We start from the raw sequence: 20,306 nt of genomic DNA, 5'->3' as shown, positions 1-20,306 counted from the left end.
TTTTTAGTCGTACGATTAATCACAATTAATTTTTTAATCACTTGACAGACCTAATTATAGGAATATATTTGCCAGTCTGTTTGCAGTCTTGAATAGGCAAGAATACTGAGTGTACCTTATGAAGGGGATTTACTGTATGTCCAGCAATGCAAATACAGTTCAAAGTATAGGGAATCACACTTCATCACTGCTCCTGTATTCCCCAGTGGTACTATGGCAGTGTTGTCTTCTTTAAAAAAAAAACACCACCACTATAACTTTTTTTATCTCAGATGTGCCCTCCCAGGTCTCAGTGAGGCAAGTGAGGTGTGATTGGACTCACAGGGGATTGGCCAATCCCTGAAGTCCTGATGAGGAAAACACTTCTGCTCAGCCGTACATCATCCTCTTCTTCCCCCTTCATTCTTTACTGTTCCTTAGACCACACTGAGGGAATGTGCCTCCAATGAGGGGAATGGGGAGGAAAGGGGTTGGGAAGCTGATTGGCTCACACAAGGGGATCCCGGTGTTTAAAGCTTTGCTGGGCATCCAACAGACAATCGTGCTCTTGTTACTATTGCTGCCTTGTTCTCCCTGCCAATAGGTGAGATAATGGTATGATGTGTTTCCAGGATACAGTGCGTCTGATCAGATTGTTTTGGGATCAGGAATGATTTTTTTTCCTCTGAGCCAAACTGGCAAGGTTTTTCAGGGGTGTGGAGCAGAGGTGTTTTGCCTTCATTGCAGCATCCCACAGGCTCAGTTTTAGAAGAAGAAAGAGTGAGAAAAGGACTTTAATGTTAGGAAGTAGTATGCAACTGTCTAGTTAATCACAACTTGTGGCCTATGTCCAGTGCAAATAAAAGGACTGGGTTCCAGAGCAAATGAGTAAGAGAGGTAGATGACTGACCTCACACAACTTAGAACTCCATTGGGATTCTAAACTTAGTGCTGGGTAAATAAATGATTTTTCAAGGTTAAAAATTCTTTTTATAGGAGCTTTGTGGGCTTGATGTAAATATTACTGAGTGAAATTCTACAGCCTATGTTATGCAGGAGGTCTGGCTAGATCAGAGGTTGCCAAACTGTGGGGAATGCCCGGCTTAAGGGGGAACATAATGAGGTTAAGGAGGTCGGTGAGCAGCAGGGGTAGAAGTGCTTCCGAGTCAGCTGCATACTGTTGGCCCCACCTGATGGCACTGTTAGGAGGCTGCTGCCCTTGTTTGATTGGAAATTTTGCCCACGTTTGGAGAGGCGGCTTTGCTTAAGTTGGGGTCAGGCAGGCAACTTGGCAGCATTGAAGTGCCTGAAGAGCCTCCCTGGCAGCTGCAAATAGTCTTTCTCGGCTCAGCAGCAGGTAAGAAGCAGTGACAGCTGAGCACCCAGTATCCACTCTTGATGGGTGTGCATGGGGGAGGGAGAGAATAAATTTGGGGCACCCCAGCCTCCCCACCTCCTGCAGGAACCCAGTGCCTATCCCTGCATCCCCCAGACACCCAGCACTCACCATACCCTGCATCCTTCCAGGCACCCACCCCAACACCCTGCCTCCTACTCTCCCTGGCATAGCCAATTTATCTGACAGGGTTATCCCTCTCCTGTCTCCTGGATGGGAAGGAGATGCGCGGGGAGAGAGGGACATGCATGTGGCCTGAATCTCCAAAGGGGCGCAGAGCAAAAAAAAAAAAGTTTGGGAATCTCTGGGTAAGATGATCAATAATGGTCCCTGCTGGCCTTAAAATCTGTGAATCTATCGGTATTTATTTTTTGTATGTGTTAAGTCTATTCCAGATCAAGGGAAAATAGTATTTTCTGTCCCTTTTTAATTAATACATTTTTTTCCAACCAACTCCTAGGAGTTTTTTCTTATCTATGAATTCGGAAATCCTCACAGAGACTGTGCTACGTGGTTTGGAAGCTTTCCACTGTTTCCTATAAGGGAGTAAATAAGTTCTGTTTTAACAAAGAAATCACGTCTCAGAAAACACGATTACTCTCCTTTTTTCCATGTGCCTGACATAGATTTCTAGTATTTTATTTGATTGTTAAAGTTTAATTCATTCATTCATCAGGCAGGAAAATTATTTGATGTTTACTGCTTGGCGCCCTCATTGTTCTTTGCATCAGTTTGTTCCACAGTTCCATATTGTCCAGCTAATTGTCCATGTGAGCAAACCTTTAGACAAGATGTCGTAGTATTTTGTTTGTTTGTTTACTAAGCCTATTTGATTTGGGTTTATTTCTTCCAGTCATGCTCTTAGTCAATATTGAACAGCTGACATTCCCTATTTCTTTACTTGGTGGTGGGAAGTAACTAGCAATTTTTTCATCACATTAGGGCATCTCCACTCGGGCTGTGAAATAATCTTCCGACATTGTCTTTGTTTGTAAATCTTTGGCAAGCTAATAGAATTTTAAATATTGGTTAGAGACAAAGTGAGCAGCGAATTGTTCCATTCATAGCTGTTTTACCTGTTGGAAAACTCCCAAAGGATTGAATTTGCCAAGAACTGTGCTGTCACACAGGCACTTTGATCTGTACCCAAGCAACTTCACCAATACTTTACATTATTATACACACATGTGGCATCCTGTTATTCATATTATTTTAATAATCTGAGCAAACACTGAAAACCCAATCCAGTGGGATTTCTTCAACACGTCTTCAATTTTAAGAGCAACGGAGATACTAATCTCCTGCAATAAACCTTTGTAAAGTCCCAAAGCAGGTGAGCAGGACATGTTTGTTTGATGGTATTACATGTCATTCAAATTTATGTAACCAGATGGATGGATTTCAAGCATTCAGGTCAACTTTTTCCAACTTGGTGCCTAAATTTAGGCAACATGTAAATCCATATTCAGGCCTGGTCTACGCTACAATGTTTTGATGGCATAGCTATGTTGGTTAGGAATGTGATTGTCAGAGTGTGTTGAACAGATCATAGACAGGGTGAAAAATAAATAACAAAATAACAAAACCAAAATAAATTAGGAAATTAATTGTACAGAAAAGAAACACTCACAATATGCACAAACTAGGACTGAACTGGTAGCTTATTGAGAGTATGATGGGTGACATCCAATGTGAATAAAACGGAGCCATATAAAGAGAAAAAACTGTTCTATTTATACAGGGCCATCATTTTTTTACAGAACGTACAGCGAACACAGGGCCTGCTCTGCTAAATTACACGATAAATGTAGATGCAACATTACCAGTGATAATAAGCAAAATGCAGAGTTCTGATGCATGTTTTGGGCAATCTCTCTTCTTTTTTTTTTAAACAGGGTGCAGCCCACAAAGTCAACAGATACATGTTGGAATCTGCAGTCCTCAGCTGGGCTACATGAATATAGTCCTGGGACACATTGTAAAGCACTCAGCACCACATTTGTCCCACAAGCTGTACTTTGCCTACCCCGGTATAGATTTTGTATGGTTCTGGGTTTGCTTGAGTTGTGACTAAACCAATAAGAAGAAAACTGTGTTTTGAGCATCTCTAAAGCTCTTTGCAAGTGCAACCTGAGTAAATACCTGATTAGCTTGAGTAATTCATTCATTTCCTAAGAAACTGGTGGTTGTTTCCAGCATTTGGTGGTTGCTTGTTATCTGATATACAGAATGCTCAGACAGGCGGTAATACTATTGACTGCTTCTAAAGGAATGTTCTGTGTGTGCCCTTGGTTCTTTTAGTAGCATTAGTATACTGTTAGGGACCTTGTCACCCCTTTGTAGTTAGCAACTGACTTTTCTTCCTGTAACGGGGTTACATTATGCTCTTCCTTGCAAAAACATGTGTGGAAGAGGAAATCTTGGTTAGAAATGTTACAGGGTAGTCATTGCAAAAGAAACCAACAACTAAACACTGTATACTTCCTTCCTGGGGATGGGACTAGTAGAGAAGAGACTATCCCTGAGAATACCTAGCTAAATCTTAGACCAGAGGTTCTCAAACTGTGGTCCGCGGACCACCAGTGGTCCGTGAGCTCCATTCAGGTGTTCCCCGGGCTACAAACAAGAGAATGAAGGGCACCCACCTAATTAGAATAATTAGGTGCCTGGACCCTGGAGAAGATGCACATATAAGGTGAGGTGGTGGCCTTGGGGAAAATAGGGGGTAGGTGGCAGGGGGCAGTGGGGTGAGAAGAGGGTGAGGGGGGAATTTGGGATGTGCAGGGCTGTGGTGGCCAGAGAAAGAGGCGACTTTCCCCAGCTCCAGGGCTGCAGCTGCTGGGGAGAGACCCCACTGCCCACAGCCCCAGCTCGGGGGCTGCCATGGCAGTGGAGAGAGGGGGAGACCCCCCTCCTTCCCAGCCCCAGCTTGGGGGCTGCTGCGGCTGGGGAGAGAGGGCACATCCATTGCATTAGAAAGGTAAGATTACTGATATTAAAATATGAGTTGTGTGTTTTTATTTGTAGAACAAAAAAACGTTTATTATTGTTTTTTTTTAAAATATAGCACTTTTATCCAAAGCGCTTTATAATAGTTAGCTAACGGTACAAACAACATTTGGAAAGATCATTAAGTGGTCCATCAAAACCCTCAGCAATTTTCACATGGTCTGTGGGAAAAAAAGTTTGAGAACCACTGTCCTAGACAAACCCTGTGTAATCTGAGGCAGTATCACATAGCATTAAGAAATCAAGTCTTCTGTGTGGTTTAGGGTTGACTATAGAGTATCAATGAGTATTAAAAAATTATTCCAAACCCAGACCTTTTCTAATTAAAGGGAAACCTTTAAAGGAATTCCAAGGGCTGATAGGGAAACCACCCATAAAATGGAAGTCTTTCATTTCCTGTGATTTTTCACTTTCTGTCTCTAGACGATTTCTGTATCTGCTATATCTTTTTGAAATAGGATGACCAGAACTGAACACAGTATTGCAGCTGAGTGTGTATCATTGATTTATATAATGGTATTATAATATTTTCAGTATTATTTTCTATCCCGTTCTTTACACATTGTCGCACTTTGCTTGCTTTCTTCACTGCAGCTGCACACTGAACAGAGGGTTTTCATTAAGCTGTCAACAGTGACACCTAAATGTGTTCGTAGGTTTTATTCTCTCTGTGTTCCATGTAGAGTTCCTGTGAATGTTGAACTTTTGAGAGTATGACCTGTATTTCTCATGCCTTCTAGTTCAACATCTAGAGTTTTGGGTTCAACCTAGTCAAAATACAAACTCTGAATTTTTTTCCCTTTGATTATCTTTATACTCATTCAGTGGCACTTTAGTGTGCATTCAAGAATACTTTGTAGTCATTCAGTGATGCCTCATGATGTCTTTGCAATATTAGGATCAGTGTTCAAGTGGCACAGGAAACCTTGCTATGAGTAACCTTACAAGGACAATTAGAAATGCTGAAGCATGTCTTTAAAAAAAGACTTGGTTTTAAAGGAAACTATATCTGGCTTTTCCTCCCAAACTGATCTAGTTACCGTAAGTGAGAGGCTTTTTTTATTTTGTTTCTTGATTTAAATATCCAACTAAATATTCAATGTTGGGGTTGGTATTCTAGAGTCAAATGAACATTCATGTGTTTAATCTGATAGATTCGTTTAAGTTAATTACTCAAAGCCCAGCATATTTAACTTTTTAAGTTTATGTAGCTGTTAATTAATGAGATACAAGCAAGTCCAAATGTCACACATTGTCACAAAGTGCCATATTATGTGACTTTTTTGGGAATGAATCTCATTTAAAGATGGGAAAGAGCTATCCCCTTACCTTAATAAAGTGCCAGTAGCATCCCTTGCTATGATGGTATCTAGTCCCTGACAGTTTTTCACTTTTCCTTTTAGTTAAGGGTACCAGCACTCCTAGGGTAGCTCCATCACTTTCTGCATAAGCACTTTTTTTAAATGCAAAACAGAAATCATATAGCCAATATGGTAGCAGAGAGAACATTTTTGAATGATATTCTGAATTACTCCTGGGAATGATAGAAAAAACATTTGTTCTATACGATCTGTGAGCTGCCCATATTTATCGCAATTGCATATTAACTCTGCAGTCTAAGAATGACTGTATGAATGTGAATTTTAACTATTTATGATAGCAGAAACTTGCAACAATTATGGGATGTGCAATGTAGAGTACCATTTTTAAAAGCCCTGACACCCAGCCTACAATATAGTCTTTAGGGCATTTTCCAGTCTAATTTTAAATTACCTCTGGACTCTTGCACCTCAGGCTGGTGAAGATTTGAAGTGGTGTGAAGGTGTTGCTATCATTCTCTGCAGAGAAAGAATGGGTTAGCTGGCATCAGACTGAAAGCATCTTCTTATGGGTGTGGCAAATGAGCGTGCTTGTGAGAAAGAAGACAGAATGGGGCAGAAGAAGTGGGGGAAACTGTCAATCCAAAATGAAAGGGTAGAACCAATAAAAGCTCAAAGGAAATAACTCTTAGGCTGTCTCTGAGAATCTGTCTCAGAATAGCAAGAGCTCTGTGTCAAGATTTCCTCTGGTCAGAGTCACTTCTTTAAGAGTCCAAACTGGCTTTTCCCACCTAGTTGACTATTAGTTGACTTTTTCCTCAGGAACTCTAGTTATACCGCTAAAAGAAGCAAGTTTATTTAGTCTTTCACAGAAGTCCTGTCTTAAAGTAATTATAGAATACCGAGCTCTTTTCAGCTCAGGTGAACAATGAAAGTAAGGAAAATGACGTACTCCCGCCGCCTTGTTATAAACAGTCTGATCTTTGAACCCTGCTCTCTGTTGGATTTACAACCTCTTTTTGGTACAAACCTTTGTAGGTTTCTTTAGTTTGTGCTGGTTTGATTCCCTGCTGCTCAGCTCTCAATGGAAACTTCCTTCCCCTGAGTGCAGCCTCTCTTTTTTGAGACAAGTGTCTTTCATCTAAAGCTATAACTGGGGCCAGCTAAAAGTATTTCCTGCTTCCCTCCAGTGTCACCTTAACTCCTGCCCTACAAGACAGCAGGCATGTTTCTGTGTACTCCATCACACATCCACGAAACTGCCTGGAATATCCCTGTTTGCAGGACAGTGGGTGAAAAGCAGCACATGTTCAGATGTCTGGATCCTTCAAAAGTCCAAAGAAGAAGAAAAAAATAAGGCCAAACAGAATCAAAACATATTCTGTAAAATTGTAGAGCAGCCATTCTTCAAACAGAATGAATCTCTAAAATTTGCTGTTTCCACTGTAGGGAAAAATCAATGTACTGAGTATGTTCATTCAGTTAATAACTGTACATGGACACCTCTGTTTACGGTTTTAGATGAGTGAAGCGAGCCATCAAACTATAGAAGCCTCTGTTTAGTATCTTCAGACTGAAGGTTTGGTGATAAATGTGCAGGAGAAACTGTGGTCTGGGGGAGATAAGGAAGCCTCAAAAGGCAGCATTAAAATGGTCTGTACTTACGGAGTGTCTGAAAGAGAGTCACCAACTAGCCAATTTAGTTGAAAAAAAAACAAGAAGACATCATTTCAGTGGGGAAGCAATAAGGGCACTGGGAATGGTAACAACTGCAGTTCTTACCTCACCTGATTGATCATAGGGAGTATGTGGGGCTAACACTGATGATGCTGCAAGCTACCACCACTATGGACGGGAGGAGGCAGACACATTTTGCTCTCGCCCCCTGCCGTGGGGTGCATTGATGCCAATTCTTGCAATTTTATCATAAGCATTGTGGTATTTGGTGTTTGTCTTAAAGCCCCCCTTCGTAGAGTCATGTGATGTGAGAATCTCAGCTCTTTTTTTAATGTAAGTTTCTAATTCTCAGCATTTCAGTTGTTGGGTTTAGTGTGAAGATGCTGGGTAGTGTTGGTGGCCTGAGGAGGTCAGAATAGATGAGCAGGTGATCCTTTCTGGCCTTAAGCTCTAGGACTGTGTGACTCTAAATAGGAAAGCTCGAATATGCAAAAGATAAAGTCTCAAAAACCAAAAGGCAAATAAAAAACCACACACCACATTTTAAAATCACTATTTTTGCGGTCTGATTTATGATTTTTGAATACTCGGGGTTGGCAATACCGTGAGCCAATCACATGCAGGCTTGTTTTCCTGTGAACTATGAACGTAAGCTGCCCCAGTGCAGTCCAGTGCCGTAAAATGAAAAAATAAAACCTAAACTGGGCTTTGCTGCATATGTAGTGTGTCTTAATTAAAATTCAGGTGACGTTTCACATGCTGTAGACTGTTCTACTTTTTTAGTGATAGGAAAACTTTTTTTAATTTGAAAATTCTTATTACAGCAGCTTCGTACCATTTTGTTATACTATATATGTCACTGCACAAATGGTTGTATTTACTGCAAGTGTATTAGATTTAAGAAATTGTCACACATCAAACAAGTAAGAAAGGCTTCAAAAATAAGTATAGCAATCTGAGTTACCATCTCTTCTAAGTTTACTACTAATAGAGAAAAATAATTGGTGATAAATCCTGGTACTTTCTATGTTTACTTCACATTTCAATTTGTAGACTGCAGAGGAGCTATAATACAGCTTTAAAAGTGTGTGTCCTCTTTCAAAAAAGAGTGGTTTGCCTTGTTATTCAAGTGTTCCAGTGTAGTTGGTGATGAATAGTGCCAGGTGCAGCATTTCAGTCTTTCTTCATTGTTTTGCTTCCACACATATACAGATTGCAAGCTCCATGCTTTTGTAGCTGAATTACCTTTCTAAAGATATGATTTTTAAAAGCCAGATAAATACTGTTATAGCTGTAGATTTTGCAAAGCATTACTGATGTCCAGGGGCCATTTGGGTTCATTTACAGAAAGCATTCCCATGAATACTAGGGAATGGAGGAGATACTTAAAATGCATGCTTGAAATCCACATTGTATTAGAACCTTTACAAAAATCTCTAGATATTTCACAAAGCAGTTACATTTTTAAGAATTAAAATAAATACTCAGTTTTATGGGAAATTACTCTAGCAATAATTTTTAATGCAAAAACCAAATGCCTACCCCTACCCTCCAAAAAAAACCCCAACCAGTCAAACAAAAACAAACAAAACAGTGGAAAAGCTCAGAGTGGAATTCAACCCAGTGAAAAGCATGCATGCAAAGGCCTTAGTACCACTGAAGTCCTTAATATGGGGCTTATGTATGGTGTTCAGGGCCTTTGTGGGAACCCTCTGCACATGACTGAGTTTCACCTGAGGAAATTAATTTAAATCTTGGAGTATGAAAACATAATTATAAATAATGTATAACACCTAGTAATCTTGGGCCTGATCTTTCAGAAGTTCTGAGCACCCAAAATTCCAATTAAAATCTGAAGGAGTTGTGGCATCTTTCAAAATCAGGCCCATACCACTACTGTTGGTTAGACATTTATGGTGTTGCCAACAGATGTAGTATTTGGAGTTTTATCTTAAAATCACAGGTCCTTCCCTCGTGTTGAAAACATGAACCTTAAAAGCTCAAAAACCAGAAGCCAAATAATTCCAAACCTTTTTTTTTCATGTCATGCTAATGATTCTTGGGCTTGACTCATGCCTTTTTATACCTTGGGGGTTAGCAGTACTGCATCTCTCTTCCAAAATACTTTGAGATTGATACTTGATTCTATTTTCTGCTAAAAACCCTTTTTACTCTGCATTGGCAACATAAGCTAGAAAGCGAGCTGGGCAAAAAATTTTGGATGAAGCTTTTTTTCCCCACCAGAAATGAAGATTTGTGTTGACTGAAATGTTTTGCAAATTCAGGTATCAAATTCACCAAATTGTTTCAGTTGGGGAAAAATGTCAAAAAAATCGAAATGTTTTGTTTGAAAATTTCAAAATCAAACGTTTAGATGAGGGGTTCTCAAACTGGGGGTCACAAGGTTATTATATGGGAGGTTGCGAGCTGTCAGCCTCCACCCCACACCCCGCTTTGCCTCCAGCATTTATAATGGTGTTAAATATATTAAAAACATTTTTTTAATCAGAAGTTTGCTGTGTGAAAGGGGTCACCACTACAAAAATTTGAGAACCACTGGTTTAGACTTTTTGGTTGAAAATTACTTTTCATTTTGAATTGTGCTTCATTTTATTTAAAAAAAAATATATATATATATATTATATATATATAGGAAACCCTCAAACTAAACAAAATATTTGTTCTGTTCAATGCAGTTTGCTGAAAAAAATCAAACATTTTGGGTCACCCAAAATGACTTTTTTCCTGATTTTTTTTTCAGTTGTGCCTTCAAACCAAGTAACTGGTTATTTGCACAGCGGTAGCTGGAATGGCCCTGGCTAAGTCCCTAAGCAAAGGGGCTGTATTTGGGCATACTGGGGATATGTGGGGCAGGAGGGGAAGTGGCTAGATTCTCAGTCAATTTGCAGCTCTAGGGAAACTACAGTACATTAGAGGGGACTACTCCAATTTATTTTGGGGGCTCTGCTGGCCCTTGACCAGCTCAAAATCCTAATGGTACAAAAGTGGCATAGATATAGCCAACTTTGCACCCCACACCGTGGGCTAAGTCTTCTGTGCTGCATGTCCTGTGAGGCACAGCAAGAATCTGGCCTGCACGTTGTTAGCAAATCTTAGACACTGTTTCTGTTTCTCTTATACCCATTTCCTTCAGCCACTTTGCCTGTATGCTTTATGTGACTGGCTTAAAGCACTATCTCAATTCCTAGATAACTTTTTGCTTCCTTTACTAGAGCACCCTACTAAAAGAATAACAAGGCCTTTCTTGGGGAAATTTGTTTTTATTAAAGATGGGAAGGATATGAACATATTGCAAATTTAATGGAACATAGGAGATTTAATGGAACATAGGAGAAGAAATAAAATGGTAAGCTTCCTTTTCTTATCTGCTTGGATAATTTATTATTTTGTTTAAGCTGGCAATCTGAAAATATGCTATGAGAGCAAATGATAGGGCAAAACAATGTTATTAAACCTAAACAGAAAGTAAGTGAGAATATGAAAGTGTAACATACATGAAAAACCTAGGACTGAAGCTAGACTGAGTTTTATTGCTAGCCAGGCTGCTGCTACTGCTGCTGCCATTAAGAAAATTCAGGGTAAATATGAATGTGTGGCAGGCAGCAGTAAGTGCTGTGGCAGTGAAAACACTTTAATTCATTGGCTTTACACTTCATTAGGTAGGTAATGAATTTCATACATTTCTAAACTTAAACTGTCAGTCTGACCATAATGTTTTTGCTCAGCAAGTACAAAAGTATATTAAGGGCCTCAGAAGAGCTGCTTTCTTTTAATAATGCTAATAACATTTTTGTTTATGTTCAGAGAAAATAGAGTAACATTTCATTAATTTCATATCCCATTTCTAAATAAATGCACTGACAAGTTGCATGTCTGCTGAAAACAGATGTCCTTTAAACATGTTTTTTTGTTGGGGTGATTATTAAAAGTGCCTTGGTCCATGAACAGAAAGTAAATTCCTAATTAGAAATTCTTTCGTCTCAGAGAGCTTGCTTAAGTATTGAAAATTAAAGAAAAAATATTAGCAAAACTTTTGGACAAAGATAAATAATTACATACCTGATCACCTCTAGTTAATAACTACGTTCTTAAAAGTGGGAAAAAAATAACAATTTGTTTCTTATTAAACTCTTCACAAACTTTTTTTATAAAATCAAAACTGAAATACATGGATCACTTAAATGTTTATTGACCAATGCTGATTAGATTAGCCGTAATCATGTAGAGCTCCAGCATGCTTAAGTATATTATGATAAAAAACAATGTGAAGCTTCACAGGTATATGATGAAGGTGAGACTTAAGAAAATAGATTAAACAACATCTCAAGAGAGGAGTGAGATGGCTCAATAAAGCAACCGTTGTAGAAGATTATTAAATCAAATGCATCACTGGAACAGTTCTAGTAATGGAGCCCTCTGATTATTCTAATAGGACAATCCTAGAGATGAGTTTTTGAGTTTTAAGGATGTGATCTGATCTCATCTAGATGCATGGGAACTCTACCAAAAAAAAGGGGGGGGGTGGGAGGGAGGCGGGAATCAGTTCTTCTTTGCATGCTTGTCCTTATATATTCCAGTGTTGGGATTCTTTCAGATTTTAATTCTTTTGATCAGCAGCATCCATTGGGTCCACACCTGCACCCTAAGTGTATGATTACACTCCAAGTAAACATCCACTGCTGGCCCATGTCAGGTGACTTGGGCTTGTGGGGCTCAGGCTATAGGGCTGGTTGTTACAATTTAGAAATTCAGGCTTGGGCTGGAGCCCGGGACCTGCGGCCCCATGATGGGGGAGGGTCCCAGAGCTCAGTCTGCAGCTCTAACCTGAATGTCTACTCTTCAGTTAAACAGCTACTAGTCCAAGTCAGCTGACATGGGCCAGCACAGGTGTTTAATTGCAGTGTAGGCATACCCTGAGTGTTCTTCTTCCAGCCGATGGCATAAACTAAGCATAGAGTAACCCCAATCTATTCTCATTTCCTTCTTACCACCCATTGCTTTCAGTCAGAACTTGCAGTGTCCAGAGCTGTTTAGTCATTGCGTGATCAGCCCATTATATTGTAAATAGATACTTAGCAGTTGGTCAGCTAGTGTTAATTGTAGAGGTTAATTTTTTTCTTTAGAAGAAGAAACCCTTTTGACTTTTTGCGTTAGTCTGACCTGAAACCAGCATTGGTTATTATGACTGAACACACATCTTCAGGCCTTAAAAATTTCCCTTCATGCAAGGTGGTAATCCTTCTCAATGATGGCCATACCAGATGCTTATTGTGTGCCAGGGAAAGGGGCACATAACAGATGTGCTATTTGTAAATCTTTTTACAAAGAGATCCCAAAGAGCTAGGGAATCTTGTCTGAAAGTGTTCCTTCCTGAGAGGTAAATGCATCTCTCTTCAGACCCTGAAGTGGTTGGGGCAGAAATTCCTGAGCACATCTAGCAAAGAGTGCTCCTGCTGGCTCCTCTGCTTCCAGATCTGAGGCAACCCTTCCCAAAGATTCATCCTCCTTAACTGGTAAAACTTCAGGGAACATTGAGCCCATAAGTGGATGAGATCTGTCTGTTTCATCACATCCTTTCTCAAGAAGCCAGAAGTCGCCTCCAATTATCTCAGAAAAGTGTAGGTCAAGGTCCAGAAAGGGTCCCTCTGGCACCAGAAACAACTTACTTGGTATCTGAAAAATCACCCAGTACTGACCCCTCAGTACTCAGGCCTTTAGTACCACCAATATCCCTGGTACTGACTAATCCAATACCAATACCATCCAGTCACCTTGCTTCGGAGCTGGCTTGCTCAATATGGAAATCATATAAGGCATCAAGGGACCCCATGGTCTCTTTGGTATCAGACTCACCACTGTTAGTGAGAATAAAGATACCTCTTCTGGTACCTCCTGCCACCCCTGTACTAGTGCCAAGCATATCAGTGATACTGATGAGAGACAATCTGTGTCACGGTGGTATGGGACACAGCTAAAAGTGCCAATTTTGGATCAGCCTGCCAGGAAACAGGGCATGTACCCCAAACTGGTGGTATATTCTCTCATAAGATTTCACCAAGCCAGCAACAAATGTGTGCTTCCAAAATACTATACTAGTTATTATGAAGCCACAGACAGTCTCCTTTAGGACCTCTAGCCCCTCATGTACCACACAGATGAACCAGGCTTCCATGATAAATGATTATTAAAACCAGAAATAGCATATATTAGGTTCTTCCAGTTCCAAAGAACCAGGCACATATCCCAAGTCAAAATATACTTCAGATTTTACCCAAAACCCACACTGGTAGCCGATCCTTTAGTAACTAAGAACTAAAGATTTATTAATATAAAAAGGAAGAGTTATGAAGATGTTAAAATGAATCACATACATTGCAGTTGATTTCAGAGTTTGTAGATGAGGATAATAGCAGTGATGTTAAATCTGACAGTTTGTAATAAGTCTTTCCGGTTCAACCCAAATATTGGGGCTTCAGTCCATTGTTCAAAGCTCTTCTTTGTTAACAATCATCATCCAGAGATGTGGAGCAGGAGAGAGACAAAGAGATGATGTCACACTTTCCAATTTATACCCCCCCAGCCTATGTGCGGAAAGTTACTGTCTCAAGCATGGATCACATGATCTTTGTACACTGCTGAGTCACTGGGCCTCCATTGTCCATATGCTCTCTGAGGTGTCCTTGGGAGGGGCCCATTGGAAGAGTTGATTCTCCTCAATGGCCCATCAACCATGGCTGGCTGGTCTGGATGTAAATCCTTCTTGTGGGTGTTACACAGGAACCCAACATGTTTGGGATACAAACACATAGCAAAGAACCATAACTTCATGTGCAATGATAACACTCACATATAAACAGACTAACATTATTCAACAGATTACAATGTTTCAAATGATATCTTACAAGGCATACTGTGCACAAGATCGATTGCAATTGCATAACCGTGGTAGCAACAGTGATATAAATGGTCAGCTCCCTTTTTATACAGCATCACAGTCTGAAGGTACTCTTAGCACTCCAGCTGGAACTGCTGTACCTCTCCATGAGGAGTATGCCTCATCCACAGTTTCTGATGTTAGTAGGGAGGTGTCACCAGTTTGTTCTCTGGAGACTAGACACTCAGGCCAGTACACGCCAGAGAGGAAGAGAGGCAGCCGAGAGCTCAGTTTTATTACCCCAGCCATGATACTTCTAATGAAGGATACTACTCCACGGCCATTTGCTTCATATGCCTATCCAAACCCTTAGGCTTATTAGGTGCAATGGAGACTTCATCAGGCTGGAAGAACAGTGTCTCCACCCCAGTCTAGAGCTAGATCCCCTTTCCTGCCAAACATGAAGCCAGCACAATCTGCCCCACTGCCAATCTTTTGCTCTATATTTTTAGAGAAGGCAAGATAAAATAAATGTGCCTTGCGCTTTGAATATGAAGTAGTGAGGTTTGTGTTGGTCATTAGTTCTTGGTGAAGTTCATTCTACAGTCTCAGACTGCCCCCAGAGAAAGTTCTGTCTTCCACACAGATGAGCTTTACTCTGATTATTTGAGAGTTCCATTGCGCTAGAAAAATGTTTGTTGTTGACCACGCTCTTTTTGTCCCAGTGCTTTAGGGGAACTTTTAGATATCCTGGACCCAGGCAATGGAGTGCTTTGAAGACAAGGACTGAGACTTTGAATGTGATTCAAAATTCCATGAGAAGCCATTGTAGCGAGGAGAGGGCAGGTTTGATATGTTTGCAGTAGCCTGTGTTGCTAAGGACACACACTGCAGCAGTCTGTACTAGTTGGAGTTTCCTAAGTGCTGCAGGCTTCATGCCCAGCTGAGACATGGTGAAGGCATGAATGACTGAGGCCCACTCTTCATCCACCAGGATGGCACAGAGTCTCCTAGCCAAGAGATGGTAGAAGGCCATCCAGATGCTGAACAGCTCCTGCCTGGGGACGGAGCCATTCAGCAGTGGAGTGGCTCCCGCCACAGCCAGGGGCTCATCCTCCTATTCACATTTGTTGCTGGGGGGGATCTCTGCTCTGCCTCGCTCAGACTGCAGCTTTTCCTGCACATTGAGCATGCAGGGATTGGGTGTCATAGGTCCTGCGGTAGCACATGGAGCACTCTGCAGCTTCACTGTCATAGACCCGTTCCCTCACTCATATGACAGCACAGCTCCCTGTGCTGCGTCAGGACTGGTGACATGTAATCCCTGCAGGTCCAATCTGTGGGGAAGGTTGCAGCCCTAGCAGGTTGCAGGGGGAAAGAGATATCTTTATCAAGCATCATTCCAAAGTAGACACGTCAAGTACATGCATCCGACGAAGTGGGTATTCACCCATGAAAGCTTATGCTCCAATACATCTGTTAGTCTATAAGGTACCATAGGACTCTTTGCCGCTTTTGCAGATCTAGACTAACATGGCTACCCCTCTGATACTTGACATCAAGGACTGATTATACCCATTTTAGTAGGGCTGTCTTGCAGTCATTGTTGAGGTAGATCCCAGCACCCACCTCCAGAGATCTAGGTCAGGGGTTCTCCACCTTTTTCTTTCTGACCCCGCCCCGCCCCCCAGCATGCTATAAAAACTCCATGGCTCACCTGTGTTACAATAGCGGGTTTTCTACATATAAGAGCCAGGGCTGGTGTTAGGGGGTAGCAACAGGGCAATTGCCTGGGGCCTCATGCCACAGGAGCCCTGCAAAGCTACATTGCTCAGGCTTCGGCTTCAGCCTCAGGTAACAGGTTCAGGGCCCGGTCTATCCCAGGAGGCAGGGCTTCGGCTTTCTGCCCTGGGCCCCAGTGAGTCTAATGCTGGCCCTACTTGGTGCCCCCCCTGAAACCTGCTTGTGGCCCGTTACGCAGGCTTGGACCCCTGGTTGAGAACCACTGATCTAGGTCACTGCTTATGAGTCCGCAACAGTGGAATATATATGGACAAGCACTCAAAGAAGAAACGGTTACTTACTTTGCAGTAACTGTGGTTCTTCAAGATGTTTATTCCGTATATTCCATGACCACCCTCCTCCACTACTGTGGAGTCTTCTAACAACTAGATTCTGCACTGGAAAAGGGACTGAGAGACAGTTCGGGTCACCCTACCCTGTACGCCCTTGGTTGGAGTCACAGGGACACTCAGGCACTGGTATGACCCCAACAGACACTGTCAGCCAAAAGAATCTGAACTTGAGTTGATGGGTGCAGTGGCACCAACAGTGGAATAAATATGGATAACATGTCTTGAGGAACCACAATTATTATAAGGAAAGTAACAGTTTCTTTGATTCAGTTCAGTGGTATGATAGGTTGTGAGAAAAACTAATGCTTTATAATGCAAAAATGTGAAAGTAAGCAAAGTTTTATACCACAAATCTTACTGAAAAATCCAAAAGTGAATTAACACTCACAAAGTAGAAATAAGTAAATGACAATCGACTAGCCCAAAAACTTAAAGAAAAATGTCTCATTGGGGAAAAATAATGAAATACTTGGAATGGAAGTCACAACAACCATAGATTCTATTAAACTTGTATATAGTTGTCTAGTTGCTAAGATAAAACTGAGAAAGTGTTTGTTTTAGAATGAAAATATACTTAATGCCCTTGAAAAGGACTTGAAAACTGAAAAATGGGAAGAGAAAGAGGAAATTTTGAGGACAACAAATCTTATAAAAAGGATTAATGTTGACAACTCCGAAGCTGAGTTAGTGTGCTCCTTGGGCAAATAATGACGATGTGATATTTTTGTGCAGTCTCCACATTAGAAACCTTTTATCCACAAAAATCTACACTTCTTTTATGTTTGCAACATATTCCAGCGTTGCACTTGTTGACAAGTTAACATAAACTAACAAAATACTACCTATTTTCTAATAACCACTGAATAGCAATCTGGGTCCCCATCCCATCCCACTTCTCAAGACCTTGTGAATAAATTGATAGCAGAATTATCATATCTATTAATCATGTAATCTATTTTCAATTAAAGGGGCACAGAAACTTAAAAAAATTCAAACAGAAGTATGTGATTTTATTCTCCTTTATTTACAAGTAATGTCTAAAATCCTTACAGTTACAGAGATTAGAAAATCTAAATATTTTCTCCTTTTTTCAGTTTATTTACTTTGTATACTTGAGTGATCACTGTCTTTTTTTCCTGTTATATTTGGTCAGTGCCCATCCTTTAAAATGCTGAGCACTTCTAGGAGCTGTTGAGAAACCTGAGATCCTTTTAATGTCAATTGGAGGTTGAGAACATGCCTCACCTTCCAGGATTGGGCCTTTGATTATTCACTTTTCGCGCTTGGTGTCTTTCACATTGCAGCATAGCAGAAAGAAACATTTAAAATATCGGAAACTACAGCAGCAAAGCCTGAAACTACTCATAAGTAATTTTTCAAAATTGACTAGATTTCAAGTGGACTGTGTCCTTTCATTGTGAGCATTGTTGCAAGGGATAAACATTGAAACTCTCAAAGATCCAAATAAACCCCATTTCATTTTTAGTTAAGGAATGTCATTGCATCTGTAATTCCTTTTGGCTATATGATATATAAGTGACCAGAATCCTAGTATTCTACAGTTATGTTCTTCAGGAGGTCAAACTAAAACAGAGGTTCTCAAACTTTTTTTGTTGAATTTTCAAATATTAATCACGGACTCCCAACTAAGAAACTGATAGACAAAGATATATGTGTACTTCATATAAACAATTACTGTTAGTGATGCTTAAAGAAAAAGCTTATAAGAGTACTTACTGATATCAGTGAGATGGGTGACACTGCGTCTTACTGCAGTCTGTCTGTCCTTGGTGTGATGGTTGACAAGCAAACTCATAGATCATTCTCCACTTCTATACAGGACCTGAACTTTGTCTTCATAGCTGTCATGATATGTTGTTGGGAAAGGTAGCAACACTTTCGTTGCTTCTGTAACTAAAACTGGGCACTCTGCAGCAACAGTTGGTCAAAACTGACAAGGTGCCTATTCCTGAAACAGGATAGTTCAAGCAGCTCCTGTTCTGCTTTTCCACTCAAACAGCAAGATCACATTGCACAAGCTGAGAACAAATTCCGAACCCAATAATTTTCCTCCATGTTTATATTTTTTAAAGTAAACACTGAAGTACTCTGCCAAAGTTGAAAGGTGAGCAATGGTCCTGTCCCTCACACAGTCAATTGTCATGCTGTTAGTATCCAGAAATTCTGTCAGTAGCGGAACCATATCTGAGATTCCACTGCTCGGTCTAGTTTTCCAAATCTCTTATTTTCTTCGGAAATGCTGCAGTTGTGTCACTCACCTCAAGTATGGTTGTATCGCCCCCTTGTGTGAAGAGTTTCAGTGCGTTCAACAAGTTTAAAATGTCTGCTAGGTGTGCAAGCTTCACAATCCATATCGGGTCAGAAAAGTTTGCAGTTATCTTGTGCACAGAAAGAAAACTCAGCAGCTATTTGCTAGCTCAAAAACTCTTTCCAACATTCTGACATGAGATAGCCAATGCACTTCCATATAAAACAATAATTTGTCATGTCCTGCATCCATATCTAAACACAGCTTTGCAAACAGGCATGAATTCAAAGGCCAGGACTTTATGAAATTCACAACTGTCAAGGCTGCATTTAGTACATAATGTAATTTGGGTTCCTTTTTTTTTTTTAATGCAAGGGCCTGGCGACGCAACATCCATTGCAGTCATCCATCACTAAATTCCATAAAACAAAATTATAACTATAATAAAACTTTCTGTTCTTTATTTGTTTCTTACTACTTGACTCTTCATTGTCCATGACTTCAGCACAACTAGCAGTACTAGTATGAGGACATTTTAAAAACGTATCCATATTCAATATAATTTGCTTACACACTGTAAAAATGTATTCCACTTCCACCCGCCAAAGACTTCTTAGTCATAAAAAAAACTAGACTTCACTTCTGATTTGCTGTTGCAAGGAGTGATAAATTTTACATTGTGCAGTGTAAGTATTACAGCATTGTTCATGCACCATGGAATATGTTGTGTAAAGAGAAATAGTAGATTTGTCAGTTTTAATCATTATACAATGCAGACATGAGGTGAGATTACTTTCTAAATTTTTTTTCATAATATTTTGCAGACCCATGGGATCCATGGACCCCAATTTTAGAACTGCTGGACTAGATGATCATAATAGTCCCATTTGGGTTTGAAATCTATGAATATATTGGGAAAAGATGACCTTTATGGCAAGACCTAGATGTGCTGATGACAATGCCTATGAAAAGGAGGTTAGGGTGCAGGAGGGATTTGGGGTGCGGGCTCCAGCCTGGCGCCATTTATCTCAAGTGGCTCCGGGATGGCAGTGGTGCACAGCAGGGCTAAGGCAGGCTCCCTGCCTGCCCTGGCCCCATGCCGCTCCCGGAAGTGGCCAGCATGTCCAGCAGTGGCTCCTGGAGGTGAGGTGGAGCAGGTGGCTCCACCATGCACTGCTCTCACCTGCGGGTACCGCCCCCGAAGCTCCCATTAGCTGCAGTTCTCTGTTCCTGGCCAATGGGTGCAGTGGGGGTGGGGGGGGGTGCCTGCAGGCGAGGGCAGCACATGGAGCCCTCTCCTTCCTCCGTCTCTCTTCCCCCTCCCCTCCCCCACCAGGGCTGCGGGGACGTGGTGCCAGCCGCTTCCTGGAGTGGCACAGGGCCAAGGCAGGCAGGGAGCCTGCCTTAGCCCTGCTGAGCCACAGGGCTGGCAATCCCATGGGAGAGAGCCCACTCTTAAATAGCCAGAATTCTGGTGATTAGGTCACTTACCAGGATGTGGGAGACCCAGGTGACAGCCCTTGCCACCAGGCTATAGAGAGTCTCTTTCTCCCTCTCTCTGTCTGGGGAGTCTAAGGACAAAGGATCTGCCTTTTGGGGGTTCTTTGTTCCTATTGTTTTTTTAAAT

The 20,306-nt window shown here is 41.1% G+C and overlaps 1 protein-coding gene across 9 annotated transcripts in view; it reads left to right on the top strand.

Annotated features, from left to right (window-relative positions):
- Window positions 1–20,306, top strand: part of DMD (dystrophin) — a 1,912,888-nt gene that overhangs the window by 1,439,347 nt on the left and 453,235 nt on the right. The window contains exon 1 of one of the 9 annotated variants that reach the window (XM_043538021.1): window positions 18,150–18,155. The exons of the other annotated variants lie outside the window; for them this stretch is intronic. The gene's annotated coding sequence lies outside the window, so the exon portion shown is untranslated. Of the gene's footprint in view, window positions 1–18,149; window positions 18,156–20,306 lie in introns of those variants that run through there. 9 annotated transcript variants of the gene reach the window in all.

Source organism: Chelonia mydas, chromosome 1 (assembly GCF_015237465.2).
Source record: "Chelonia mydas isolate rCheMyd1 chromosome 1, rCheMyd1.pri.v2, whole genome shotgun sequence".
In the NCBI taxonomy this organism is placed as follows: Eukaryota; Metazoa; Chordata; order Testudines; family Cheloniidae; genus Chelonia; species Chelonia mydas.
The sequence above is the reverse complement of the archived record's forward strand: the minus strand, read 5'-3'. Positions and strand labels throughout refer to the sequence as shown.